We start from the raw sequence: 14,006 nt of genomic DNA on the forward strand, positions 1-14,006 counted from the left end.
TTCTATTTTTTGTTCAGGTAGAGTGGGAGGGAGAGAGAATAAGAGAGAGAGAGAGAAACATCAACATGAAAAGGACACATCGACTGGCTGCCACCTGCACGACCAACCAGGGCTGGGGACAAATTGCAACCGAGGTACAGGCCCTTAGCAGGAACCGAACCTGGGTCTCTCTAGACCACAGGCTGACGCTCTAACTGCTGAGCCAAACTGGCCAGGGCCTCACTCTTTTCCTTGAAAGTACTTCTTTCTTTTTTTCTCTCTATTAAAATCTTTTTCAGGAAAAGCAATAGAAATAAACCTCTTTACATCATTAGAATTAGGATACATCTGTTATTTCAGAAATCAAGAAAGCAAAGGGAGAATAGAAGCTTTCTTAGAGTTTTTGAAATTGACCCACATTTACTTAAGTGCTATATAAACATCCATTTTAAAAGTTTCTGTGATCATGTCTGTTTCCATAAGATTAAACTGAATTTTGTTTGGTCTGCAATCTTAATTTCTAAATATTAACAACTGAGATTAATTTTTCAATCCCAATTGCTATACATACCAGGGTGGCCTAATGATCACAACAAAAATTGCAGCAGAACTCTCAAAACCTGCTTAACGTTCTAATTAAAAAAGTAATTACATACTGTTTAGCATTTCAAAAAGCCAAAAGGTCATGAAGTATGCTGGTATACTAGATATTGAGAAATAATAAGGAATTGTCTTTTTGAAGCGTGATACTGAATCAGTCCGACCTAGAGACAACGTGGAATAAATAGGTTTTTCTCCTAGCACTGGTGTTCTACCTGAAAGTGTGTGACCCCCATTTTGAAGAGCACAAGACCATAATACTAACATGGCTTGAAAACCTGGAAAATAAAAATTATTGAGTATTTATTTGATCATCTATTGTTGAGAAAAATAAATAGAAAACCTTGAGTTCTCTCCTTTGAAGACAGCCTAAATATATCTATTATTCTATTTTATTTGAGATTTTTATGGCACAGAAAGCCCTAGACTTCAAGTCTTCAAGTCCATTTTGACATACTAAACTAGGATACTTCTCTATATTCTAACATTATGTTTTTGTGGGGTTTTTTTTTTTACCAACTTAATACTTTCTCATAAGATAAATGGCAGATCATCTTCATCCCCATTAATGTTGCTTCTGAGATGGCAGCTGGAACCATATTAAGAAAAGAGAGAACTTGCCCTGGCTGGTTTAGCTCAGCGGTTAGAGCGTTGGCCTGCGGTCCGGAAAGACCGGGGATCGGTTCCCACTAAGGGCACGTACCTCAGTTGCAGTTTGTCCCCGGCCCTGGTTGAGTCATGTGGGTGGCAACCACTCAGTGTGTCCCTTTCACGGCGATGTTTCTCTCTCTCTCTCTCTCTCTCTCTCTCTCTCTCTCTCTCTTTCCACTCTATCTGAACAAAATCAAAAAAATGTCCTTGGGTGAGGATTAAAAAAAGAAAAGAAAAGAGAGAACTTGCCCTGGCCGGTCTGGCTCAGCAGTTAGAGCATCGGCCTGCAGTCCAGAGAGACCTGGGTTTGGTTCCCGTAAAGGGCACGTACCTCGGCTGCAGTTTGTCCCTGGCCCTGGCTGGGTCGTGTGGGAGACGGCCACTCGATGTGTCCCTTTCAAATCAATGTTTCTCTCTCTCTCTTTCTTCCTCTCTCTCCCTCCTACTCTGTCTGAACCAAAAAATGCAAAAATGTCCTAGGGTGAGGATTAAAAAAAAAAAAAAGAAAAGAGAAAACAGAAGGTCATGGGGAAGGAAAAGGAAAACAAAAAACAAGAAGACTAGTTCAGAGACTAAATGTCCTGCTTTATTATAACCTGCTCTCTCAAGATCTTCACTTTAATTCTTTAATTTTCACTCTAGGTTTATCCTGTTGCTCATTGGTGTCATCAGTTTCATTTGTTTTGAATATTTCTTTAGCTCCTAAACATAGGGGTTAAAGGTGAATTTCTCTTTAACAGGAAGAAAAATAACTACTATTTGTGGGTATTCACAGAACCATTCCTATTTCCTCCCCAGCTCCTCTTTTCTGTCATCCCAAGGAGAGTTCAGGCAGGCACCCTGAGGTCATGGGTGAAAAAGAGAAATAGAGGGTGCTGATTGGATTGTTAGAATCTTTCAATGAAAAAGACAGAGAATTACTGGCTAGAAAAAAATGACACTGCGAAAGGGGAAATGGGCTGGAGAAGAAAGAGATGCTGAAGAGGGTGGGTTGATAATCAGCTTTGAGGCTCATACCCTGCTGCCTAGCTGCCAAGTGCTCTTACCATTGGCTCTGCCACTTGTTTTCTCTGTGAACAAGGCATTGGACCCCTCTGAGCCTCAGTTTCCTCATCTGTAATATGGGGCTTATAATAATAAAACCTAATCATAGGATCATTGTAAGGACTAAATATGTTAATATATGTGAAGTACCTAAAAAAGTACCTGATATGTAGAAAACATTATGTAAGTTTGTTACTAGTTATTAAATAAGTAGAGATAGAGAGAAGTGGAGAAGGAAAAGAATTAGAAAAGAGACTTGAGAGAAATGTTATAATGCATTGTGAATATCAACAGTGTTTTCCTGAAGTATATTGGGGAAAACAATTATTCTGTCTTATTGACTGTGGACGTTTCTTGAACAAAAAACCCTTTGCCAAGATGGAGTCATGTAGTAGTCAAGCTCCACTGAGTCACAACTGCTTTGATCTTTAAGTATGATCTTGAATCTGAACTTTATGAAAGTAGTACTTAGACTCTAGCAGCAAATGTAGAACCTGCAGAGCTTAATGTATCATGTCAGAGGACAGAGGCAGCAAATGAGTAATGGCTAAACAGTTTATTTTTTTAATGACTTTTTTAGAGAGAGAGGAAGAGAGAGAAGAGACAGTAACATCGATGTGAGAAACATCTATCGGCTGCCTCCTGCACAGGATGATGCTCAATCCACTGAGCCACACTGGCCAGGCTAAACATTTTTCTAATAGTCATTGAAATTTGATTTCCTCTTCCTTCTACAGATAAAACGCCATTGAGTAATATCAAGTATATGAATTACAAGCCTATGCTTCAAGAACAGAAATTTTTATTCGGAAAGAGTTGAAGATAGCTACTTGAAGTTTATTTGAACATCACTTAAAAACTGTTTTAAGGAGTGAAGAAACTAATAAAATATAGAATGGTCTTAGTTGTCATTGTCAGAGAGAAGCAAAGAAGAAATCCCAGTAAATTTAAATTTGACTTTGAAATGTGATTTTATATTTACACATTGACATGATGTATCTGATAGTCAAGACAGTGACAATATTTAATAAACTATTTTCCCAGTCCTTACTGTGACGTCTTTATCATCAGGGGTCAGTTAGCAAAACAGAAACCACTTGATGTATTCAGATATTAAGTGCTTAATGGCAGAGTTAGGAATTTGCAGGACTTTTGGAAAAGCTGGGGGTAAGCATGGGGACAGTAAGGGTGGGGGTGGGTTAGAGGTCAGGAAAACAGCTGCTGAAGGTCAAAGAGGTTGATACTGAAGATGTCAGTGCTTTTCAGAAGCTCTTCTGGAGCTACTACACTACTTGCAAATCTTCCAAAAATACCACCAAGTCTCAGGCAATGTGGGTCATTATCCAAAATTTGCTGAAAAGCCTCTGTGAATGCTTCATCTATCTTTCCAAGTATGTAGCTATAAATACCTCTAAAATAATAATAATAATGACTTCTTCTTCTTTCCATCTTCTAACTCTCCGGAAAGCTTTACTCATCGGCAAACTTTAACCCAGAACCTCACAAAGAAGGGGATTTTGGAAAATTTAGTTCCCAGCCTTAGAAGGAAGTAACTGGTGTCAAGGGCAAACAGTCAGCTAACACATGACATACTAAGTGTTCTGCATCTTACTGCTTATTGCTAAAACAGCACATTTAGTTTTGTCTGCCTGTTTTTTTTCTCCAGTCTTTTTACTGCTCTCACCTATACCATTTCTGGACAAGGAAGAAGAAATAATGAATTTTTTTTATTTTAAAAGACTTGTAGAGGGCTTGGTAAAAAGGGTGAGGGGATTAAGCAAAAAACAAACTCATAAACACAGACAACAGTATGGTGATTACCAGAGGGAAATGAAAAACGGGGTGAAGGGAGGTAGGAGAGGGTAAATGGGGGATAAATGGTGATGGAAGGAGACTTGGCTTAGGGTGGTAAACAAATAAGACAATATACAGATAATATAATATAAAATTGTAACCTGAAACCTATATAATTTTATTAACCAATGTCACCCCAATAAAGTCAATAAAAAAGCGTTTGTCATTGTGTTTATGTTAAAAAGAACCTGGATATATCTGTTTTTTCTTTTCATTCTTTCAAAAATTCAATCTATTTTGGTGAAGAAGCAAGAGAGAAACTATCACAAAATAAAATCCTTCTAAAGTATCAAAAGAGAAGTATATGCTTAATAAAAACAAAATTAAATGCATGAATTGTTAGGGAAGTGTGTAATGTCAACAGGAAATATACATATAATTGAAAGACATCTCAGAGATGAAAATAATTGTAAATTAGTTATAAATCTTTTGTATTACTATCTCATTTTTGACTTCAAACTCTTCACTTGTTCAAATAACATTTCATTTGAACTTGAACATACATACCTATTTTAAATCATGTGAGTTTACATAACTTATTTTAAGTAGAAAGAGTAAGAGCCACATCTAAATTATAAGATAAAGTAAGACATTATTAGAATAAAATTATTGCTAACTTTCATAAGAATCCTTTAAGTAATAGCATTCAATATCAGAATTAATAAGAATTTATTTTATCATTTCATATTTGCTAAAAGGTAGTTTTAATAAATTATTATTATTTTTTTTGTTTTTTTTCATCCTCACTCAAGGACATTTTCCATTTTTGTTCAGATAAAATGGGAGGGAGAGAAAGGAAGAGAGAGAGAGAGAGAAACATCAACGTGAAAGGGACACATCAAGTGGCTGCCTCCCACACGACACCAACCAGGGCCGGGGACAAATCGCAAATGAGGTATGTGCCCTTGACCGGAATCAAACCAGCAACTCTGTGGTCCATTGGCTGACTCTCTAACCGTTGAGCCAAACCGGCCAGGGCTAAAGAATTATTTTTTAAAAATATGCATTTCACGATGTTTTATTTTTGTTACCAAAAATGCAAAAATATAAATGCAAAATAAAACTTTACCAATTAGTGTGTACTTAAAATTTTAAGCTCTTGTAAAAATATGAGTACTAGAAAGAAAAAGTACTCTAGATAAAAGTGAATAATTTTTTTAAAATAATGGAACTGAAATTTCTACTATGGAAATAGATATAATTTTGCTTTCTGTCTCTTTGCCACCTTTTCTTGGTATACAACATAGCAATTTTATCAGTAGCCTTATTTATTTATTTATTGTATATCTGTCTTTTATTTCATTTTTTCCTAATGATTTATTCTTTTTTGTTGTTGAAAGTATTTCAGATGTCACCTTTTTCCCCTATTGACCTCCTTTCCCTCTCCTGCTTTCCCCAACCTAATGTCTGTGTCCACTGGTTGTGCGTATACGCATATAAGTTCTTCGGTTTATCTCTTCCCACTCCTCCCACCCTTCCATCCCCCCATCTCTCTGAGGTTTGTTAGTCTGTTTGCTACTTCCATGCTTCAATCTCATTTGGTCAACAGATTATTTTGTTCTTTATATTCCACAAATAAGTGAGATCATGTGGTACTTGTCTTTCTCTGACTGGCTTACTTCACTTAGCATAATACTCTCCAAGTTCCTTCATGTTGTCTCAAAGGGTAAGAGATCTCTCTCTCTCTTTTTTTTAAAATACATTTTGCACTTATCTTTTTAGATAGAGTGGGAGGGAGAGGGAGAGAAACATAGTTATGAGAGAGACACATGGAGTGGTTGCCACCCACATGACCCCAACCAGGGCTGGGAACAAACTGCAACCAAGGTATGTGCCTTAGCAGGAACCGAACCCAGGCCTTTCTGGTCCGCGGGCCAACACTCTAACCACGGACCAAAACCAGTCAGGGCAAGATCTCTCTTTTTTATAGCTGTATAGTATTCCATTGTGTATAAATGTACCACATCTTTTTATACACTCATCTACGATGGGCACTTGGGCTGTTTCCAGATCTTAGCTATTGTAAATAGCACTGCTATGAACATAGGGGTGTGTATATTCTTCCTGATTGGTGTTTCAGGCTTCTTAGGATATATTCATTGAAGTAGGATCACTGGGTCAAATGGCAGTTCAATTTTTATTTTTTTCCACTATGGAAAACAATATGGTGTTTTCTATAGTGGCTGCACCAGTCTGCATTCCCACCAGCAGTGTACTAGAGTCCCCTTTTCTCCACATCCTTGCCAGCATTTGTTGTTTGAGGATTTGTTGATGGCAGCCATTCTGGCAGGTATGAGATGATATCACATAGTCGTTTTAATTTGCATCTCTGATGATTAGTGATGTTGAGCATTTTTTCACTTACCTCCTGGCCATTTGAATTTCCTGTTTGGAGAAGTGTCTATTCAGGTCCTCTGCCCATTTTTTAATTGGATTGTTTTTCTTTTGTTGAGTTGTACTTTGGATATATGTACTGTCTATATTTTGGATATTAACCCCTTATCTGATGTATCATAGGCAAATATGTTCTCCCAGAGTGTGTGTTCCCTTTTCATTTTGACACTGCATTCTTTTGCTGTGCAGATGCTTTTTAGTTTGATGTAGTCCCATTCATTAATTTTTTCCTAGAGTGTGTGTTCCCTTTTCATTTTGACACTGCATTCTTTTGCTGTGCAGATGCTTTTTAGTTTGATGTAGTCCCATTCATTAATTTTTTCCTTTGTTTCTTTTGCCCTGGGCAATATATCAGTGAAAATTCTGCTATGGCCCTGGCCGGTTTGGCTCAGGAGTTGGAGCGTCGGCCTGTGGACCAGAAAGTCCCGGGTTTGGTTCCCGCTAGGGGCACGTACCAAAAAAACAAAAACAAAAAAAGAAAGAAAGGAAATTCTGCTACGTATGATGTCTGAGATTTTTCTGCCTACATTTTCTTCTAGGATTTTCATTATTTCATTTAAGTCTTTTACCCATTTTGAATTTATTCTTGTGTATGGTGTAAGTTGGTGGTCTTCAATATATACCTGTTATGGTTTAAAAATTATAATTGCTCTGGGATTGATTCTGAAATGTCTAAACCAGCACTTAAATTATTTTTTTCTTTATTGTTTAGAGAGAGGAAGGGAGAGGGAGAATGAGATGGAAACATCAATGAGAGAGAACATTGATTAGCTGTCTCCGGCATGTCCCCCAGTAGGGACTTGGCTTACAACCTGGGCATGTGCCCTGACTGGGAATCAAACTGGCAACCTCTTGGTGTATGGCTTGACACTCAACCACTGAGCCACACCAGCCAGGCTAAACCAGCACTTTAAATGTTTCATAAATATTTCCTAAATCCAAATCACAAATTTCAAGTTTTAATTAAAATATTAATCAGTAGACTATCCATTTACAGTAGATTTAATAGACCTGTATATGCTAATAATGAAGAAATGCTATGGTTTACTGATTTTATATAAAAGCACTCCTATGAAAGCTAATGATTCAAATGAAAGTAATATTTTAGAAATACAATGAGTTTAGAAAAGCAAGTAATTTAATAAATTTATGAAAAATAATTTTTTTTTTTTTTTTTGCTTATTTCTTGGTGATATTTTCACACCTATTACCTTACATTTTTTTTTTTACCCAAAACTATTTGGAAAATACTTTGAAGATAATGAGCGTTTGAGAATTTAAGCAAAAGTACTTTAAAATGTGTAATGTTCAATGCTTACCTTAGAAATCATTTTCCAAAATAAATTCAGATTGTAAACATTGTTTAATATGTTTGGCCATTTTGTATTTATTCCTATTAAAATTTACATAAAATATTTGTGTTATAAAATATTCTTATCTTTTCTTTGACCCTCTAATTAAAATACAGCTCTTCTCTAAACTTTAAAATATGCCTAATAGCACTTATTCTATAATATTAAAGTATCATAATCTTTTGGATAGAATTATAAATGTATTTTATTTTTTATATTCACAAAATATAGAACTTGTCCAAACTGCAACATACATGATAAAATTTTAAATTTTAGGTTATATCTATTTAGAGATATTTGGAGCCCATAATGGAGACATATACATATTATATATATTATACCCCTTTTATAAACCTCATTATAACTATGTAATTGTTTGTAAAGTATTTATGGGCTAAAGTTTAAATCATATATATTTATTTTAATCAAATTAATATAATATTTTTCTTTTCTTTATGCCACTTAATAATTTATTTTTGTGATATACATGCCAGTTACTTCTAAAATGAGAGGAAGTGGCCTAAATATTAAACAACATATTAAATAGAAAGACACAGTAAATACAGAAAACCTAAAAGGAGAAACACTGTATTGTATATCTACAATGTTTAAAACTATAAATAAGAAGTAAAAAAAACTAAATAGTAGACAGAGTTTTAAGATTCTTCTTTTTAAAAAAAGAGGAATAGCCATTTGGTCACAGAAAGCAACATAGATTGTGTAAATGGAATGTATTAATTAATTCTTATATAATGGACATTGAATAGTACTGCAGCTGATATTTTCACAGTCACTGCAAATGATACTGAAAGTATCAACTCAGTTCTTTTTTTTCAAAATGTCTGACAGTCTTAAAATTGCATAAAAATTTTAAACACATTTTTCTCATTAGATGAAGTGGATGAAATGGTGTATTTTGAAGATCATTAAAACAGACCTGTGCTGCCCAGCTGGTGTGGCTCAGTGGTTGAGTGTCAACCCATGCACTAAGAGGTTCCTGGCTCAATTCCTGGTCAAGGCACATTTCCAGGTTGTGGGCCCAAGTCCCCATTGAGGGATGTATAGGAGGTGGCCAATTGATGTTCTTTCTCATCAATGATTTTATTTCTCTTCCTCTCCCTTCCTCTCTCTTTAAAATCAAGAACGAAAAAAAAAAATTTTTTTTTAAACATAGCTGTGCTAAAATTACTAATATTTACTGTTGAATAGAAACACAAAGTCTATTCTTAGATATGTACCATTTTTCATAAAATTCAGCTCTAATGCCTGAAATCAGGCTATAAAAACTGATCTTGTTGATTAGTTCTTGTCAGGTTTTATTTCCCCAGTTTTCAACTTGCCTCACAAGGACCTCCTCCTATAACTCTTTATTGATGTTGAAAACAATGGACATGATCCTTGATGCTCTACAGCCTCTATTCATTATGTTCTCAATGGCCTGGAGTGATCTGGAGTTTGCTGTGGACTAGTAAGCTGTAATGCCACAGATCCTTCATGTTGAAGAGTGCTTAACTGCTTCCCATTTTCTTCATTTTCCACTCTAAATCTCATTTTGATGAAAACTACCACCCTTCTCTCAGGTGGAAGACAGTAATCAAAGTTTAAGTTTGATTCAACTCAATAAGAATGGTGGTTTATTAAAAGGACAGAGAGAAATCTCACAGAACTCAAGGGCAAGACTTGATACTGGGCTTAATGGAATCAGGAAACAATCAAGAAAGGGAGACCCACTCTTTTCTCTTTCTGGAGCTGCACAGATTCTCTTCCTTGGCTTCTTTGCAAATCTCTAGTTCTCTCTGCCCTTTGCCATCCTTTACTGACCTTCCTCAGGTTTTGATGTGGCTACCAAACTTATATGGTAATCTTCCTATAGCTGCCATCCATTGGCTATAAAATACGTTGTTTAGTTCAAAAGTCTTAAATAAAACAATCCCAGAAGGTAATGACCTCTCACTGGGTTGGGTAGGCTTAAGCCAGTGTCCATCCCTGGGTAATCAGCCATGAACAGGGCCAGCAGAGTCATATGGTGGGGGGAGCTGACTGTGTGTTGGACTATGGGGAAGTTCATGTTCTGAGTTGGGCATGCAACAGGTCTGAACATTGGAAGTTCCCAGTATGCCATAGTTCCACAGCTTAGCTTTTGTGATGCTGAAATTAATTGAGGCAAAATAAGTATGCCAGACTGAGCTCTTATTCTTGAATAATTATGGTAATTCTAGACAGACCATGCTTCTCAAAGGAAGTTGTTAGTATTTTGGGTTTCGTAAATTTATTTAAGGCAGATAAACTAAAACTTGTGTGAATAAATATATCTGTCAAAGGACAGTGCTAGGTGTGGTGCTATAACCTGTCAACATCCACTTTATTTTCATACACCACTCAGTAGCACATTAGGAGAATCAGAAGTGTTTTTCTTGATTACAAATAGATCAATTATGCAATTGTTGAATTATCGGGCTAATTTTTGGAAAGAAAACTAAAATGTATTGATCACAATGCTAGGGATTTAAAACAATATTAATTATTTATACCTTACAAAACTATTTACAAATAGGGAAATTTATCCCCACTTTACAGATGAAGATGCCAGAGGACAGAAAAGTCTAATTATTTAATATCCTGATGCTTACATATTGCATTGTTTGTATTTAAATGCACATCTGTCTATAATGGAGGACTATTATTTATTTTAATGGCATAGTATCGCTTATTATTTTTTTAAAACCAAGAATTTTCATTAACTTTAATGGATCACAACCACTTGATAAAGGATCTTACTTGACTATCTCTTCCCCCTTATCTTTTCAATCCATGTTATGAGTTGATTATATATATGAATGTGTGTGTGTGTGTGTGTGTGTGTGTGTACTTGCACAGAGCTTCACTTCCCTGCATATTTAATTAATTTGGAGGGAAATAAATAACACATTGCCCTGGCCGGCTTGGCTCAGCAGTTAGAGTGTCAGCCCACAGACCAATGAGTCGTGGGTTTGATTCCAGTCAAGGGCACGTACCTGGGTTCCAATTCATCCCTGGCCCTGGTTGGGTCGTGCGGGAGGCAATGAGTTGATATGTCTCTATCACATCGATGTTTCTCTCTGTCTCTCTCTCTCCCTCCTTCCCACTCTATCTAATGATAAATAGAAAAATATCCTCGGGTGAAGAACGAAAAAAAAGGAATAAATAATACTATATCATAGGATTGCTGGGTAATTTAAAACTTAAAATGAGATTATTAGAAATAATTTTTTATAATGAATGTCATCTAATAAAAACCCAATATACAGATTTTATTGTATGTTTTTTGTTGCTAAATATAAGTCAGTAGAAACCACCCTAGGAACTGATGACAGACTCCCTCATTTAGGTTTCCCGATAATTATTATATATCGTTGCTTCTTTTTCTCTAATTAAAGAATTTATTTTTCACTAACATTGATTAAATAATATATGAGTTAAAAAGAAGATGAGATAAGTGAACATAAATTTTAGAACCAGACTAAAAAGGCTAAAAGCAGCTGGCATATAAGGACACATTTTCTAGCTGTATGTGTGCCAAGCTCTGATCTAAGTAATTTACAAGGATTATGTTGCTTGTGTCTCTTGACTCTTCCTGGTTTGTTAGCATTGAGCAATCAGCCTGCCAGTAAGACCTTTGTGGGCTCTAAGCACTGTGTCTTCCCAGGCCCCTTCCTCCACTTAAAAACATTAAAAATGGGCCCTGGCCGGTTTGGCTCAGCGGTTAGAGCGTCGGCCTGCGGTTCAGTTCCCGCTAAGGGCATGTACCTGGTTGCAGTTTGTCCCCGGCCCTGGTTGGTCGTGCGGGTGGCAGCCACTGGATGTGTCCCTTTCACATGGAGGTTTCTGTCTCTCTCTGTTCCTCTCTCGCCCTCCAACTCTACCTGAACAAAAAATGGAAAAATGTCCTCGGGTGGGGATAAAAACAAAACAAAACAAAAAAACATTAAAAATGGTATTCTACAAGATAGGTTGGGATATTCACAACATATATTAAAACATTTTCTTTGATCTAGGAGTTCATTTTTTCTGATGACTTTAAAAGAAATTAAAACATTTTAAAATACTTTAAAGGTATTTTCGACCCTAGCTGCTGTGGCCCCTGTGCCTGACCAGAAGGTGGTCCTGCCCGCCTGAGTGGGGTAGCCGGAGGCAGACCACGTCCTAGCCCATAGTACGCCCTAAAGAGCCACTGTGGACGCTCTGGTAGAATAAGAGGAGGACAAACTAGATAGCATTTCAATTTATATTTTTATTATAAGGATACCCCCCTTCATCATATGGAAACAATTTTAACCTCAGTTGTAAATCTTTTGTGAAATTAGCAAATTTTTGCCTGCAGGTGGTGCTAGATACTCAGTTCCCAGGTAACAGGCCAGAAATGCAAAATTACTACTTTGGTAAGAAAGCATATTAAATATGTAGTGCAAGCATGACTTTTTTTGCAAAAATAAAATCCTTCATTAACACAACATGAGTCTTTTCTTTGAGCCTAGAAGTAAGTCTTCATTACACCTAGTGATTAAGCAGTAACTGTAGCCACTTGGCTGAGTGCAGTTAATTCCTGTTGTGCTAAAGGATGTTACTTTCATCTGAAGACCTGGTAATTTAACCTATATGAGATTAAAGCTGTTGTGAGTGGAATTAGGGTAAACAGAAACCTTTTGTTTTTCATATATACACTGAACTTGGAAATTTCTGTCAATTAAAACAGCCAATACTTTCAGTTATTTCAAAATTATATCTTTTTTCCTTGTCATTAACAAATAATCATAAGTCAAGAGGTAGCAGACCCTGAGAGAAAAAGTCTTTGTAAAGGATAATGCTCTCCTAAATATGCTCCTTTTTGGCACCATGATTTTGTCTGTAGTAATTAGGGTCCCTCTAGCTATACACCTTGTGCATGGACAGCCTTTGACTTGAGACACTATGAACTTGAAAAAAATAAGAAAACTTCCTGGACACAAACATTATAATAAGAATAATCCCAATTTACAAAGGCTAGATAAATAGATATAGATAGAGAGCAAACATATATAGAGTGAATTCTGCTATTCAGCTTCAATCGCCCTCACCAAGGAATTGGTGGTAATCCTTGCTAGTGTGGTCTAGCAATATTCTTTTGATCTGGTTTGGATTCTCATTCTAGGATCTCAGGATCTTAATCTGCATTTCCTTCACTGATTTGAGTCAACATTGCTTGAGCTAAAATGTTCCTCTCAGGTTGAGGGTTCTGATTAGGGAATTCTTAGGGTTTCCTTTTCCATGGCCCCAAGCTGTGTTTTTAGCCACCAAGACCTGTCCTTCATTTCCAGGGATGACTTTGATGATGTCTCTTATATTAGTTAATGGAGATGGCAGTTGCTGGATGGCTCAACCCCCTACTCCGACTGCTGTTTGCCATGTCAGCATTTTCTGCTACTTACTAACTGATGGTTGACAATTTCTGAGGACTGTGGAAACGGATAAGATTTTAAAAATCCCTTCTTGTGAGAAAAGCAAATATTTTCTTTTGAGTTGACCTGAAATCCATCTCTTCATATCAAAGAGTCCAGCCATTTCTAGTGAAAAATAAATAAAGCATTAGAGACGATATGTATAGTCTGACCACCTCATTTCCTACACACTGGCCTACATGAAAGAGTAGGATGTATCAATCCAGGAAAAAATTACAAGGGCAGCGGCAGAGCTTGGTGAAAAATGTGGGCATCTTCACAGAGAAAATGCATCATCTCTCACAAGAGTCGGACACATCCTTTGAAAAAAATTTTTTTCAGTTTTCTTTTTCTCCCCATCAAAGAAGAAATAGCTGTAGGAAATGGAAATTTGTACTTCCAGAACATAAAACCTGAATTGCTCATTTTGAGGGTTGGCGTATGGCTGTGTGCCTGGCTCTGCAGAGAGATTTTTCTAGAGCCATATGGTTGAATCAAGAAGGGTGATGGGCTAGAGCGGCCTAAAGGCAGTTTACAGTTAATGATAAAGTCCTGATGCATAATACATTTCAAAAAACTTCCAGTCTTAGGTTCACATTAAAAAGAAGGCAGCCAAGAAATACATTCGTGTTTTTTTCTCCTGAAATGAGAAAACGAAGATGCCAGACGGAGCACTAGG

The 14,006-nt window shown here is 36.4% G+C and overlaps 1 protein-coding gene across 1 annotated transcript in view; it reads left to right on the forward strand.

Annotated features, from left to right (window-relative positions):
* Window positions 1–14,006, forward strand: part of VWDE (von Willebrand factor D and EGF domains) — a 120,177-nt gene that overhangs the window by 105,261 nt on the left and 910 nt on the right. The gene's annotated exons all lie outside the window — the stretch shown is intronic.

The sequence above is a fragment of the Molossus molossus genome, unplaced genomic scaffold (genome assembly GCF_014108415.1).
Source record: "Molossus molossus isolate mMolMol1 unplaced genomic scaffold, mMolMol1.p scaffold_m16_p_7, whole genome shotgun sequence".
Classification (NCBI taxonomy): domain Eukaryota; kingdom Metazoa; phylum Chordata; class Mammalia; order Chiroptera; family Molossidae; genus Molossus; species Molossus molossus.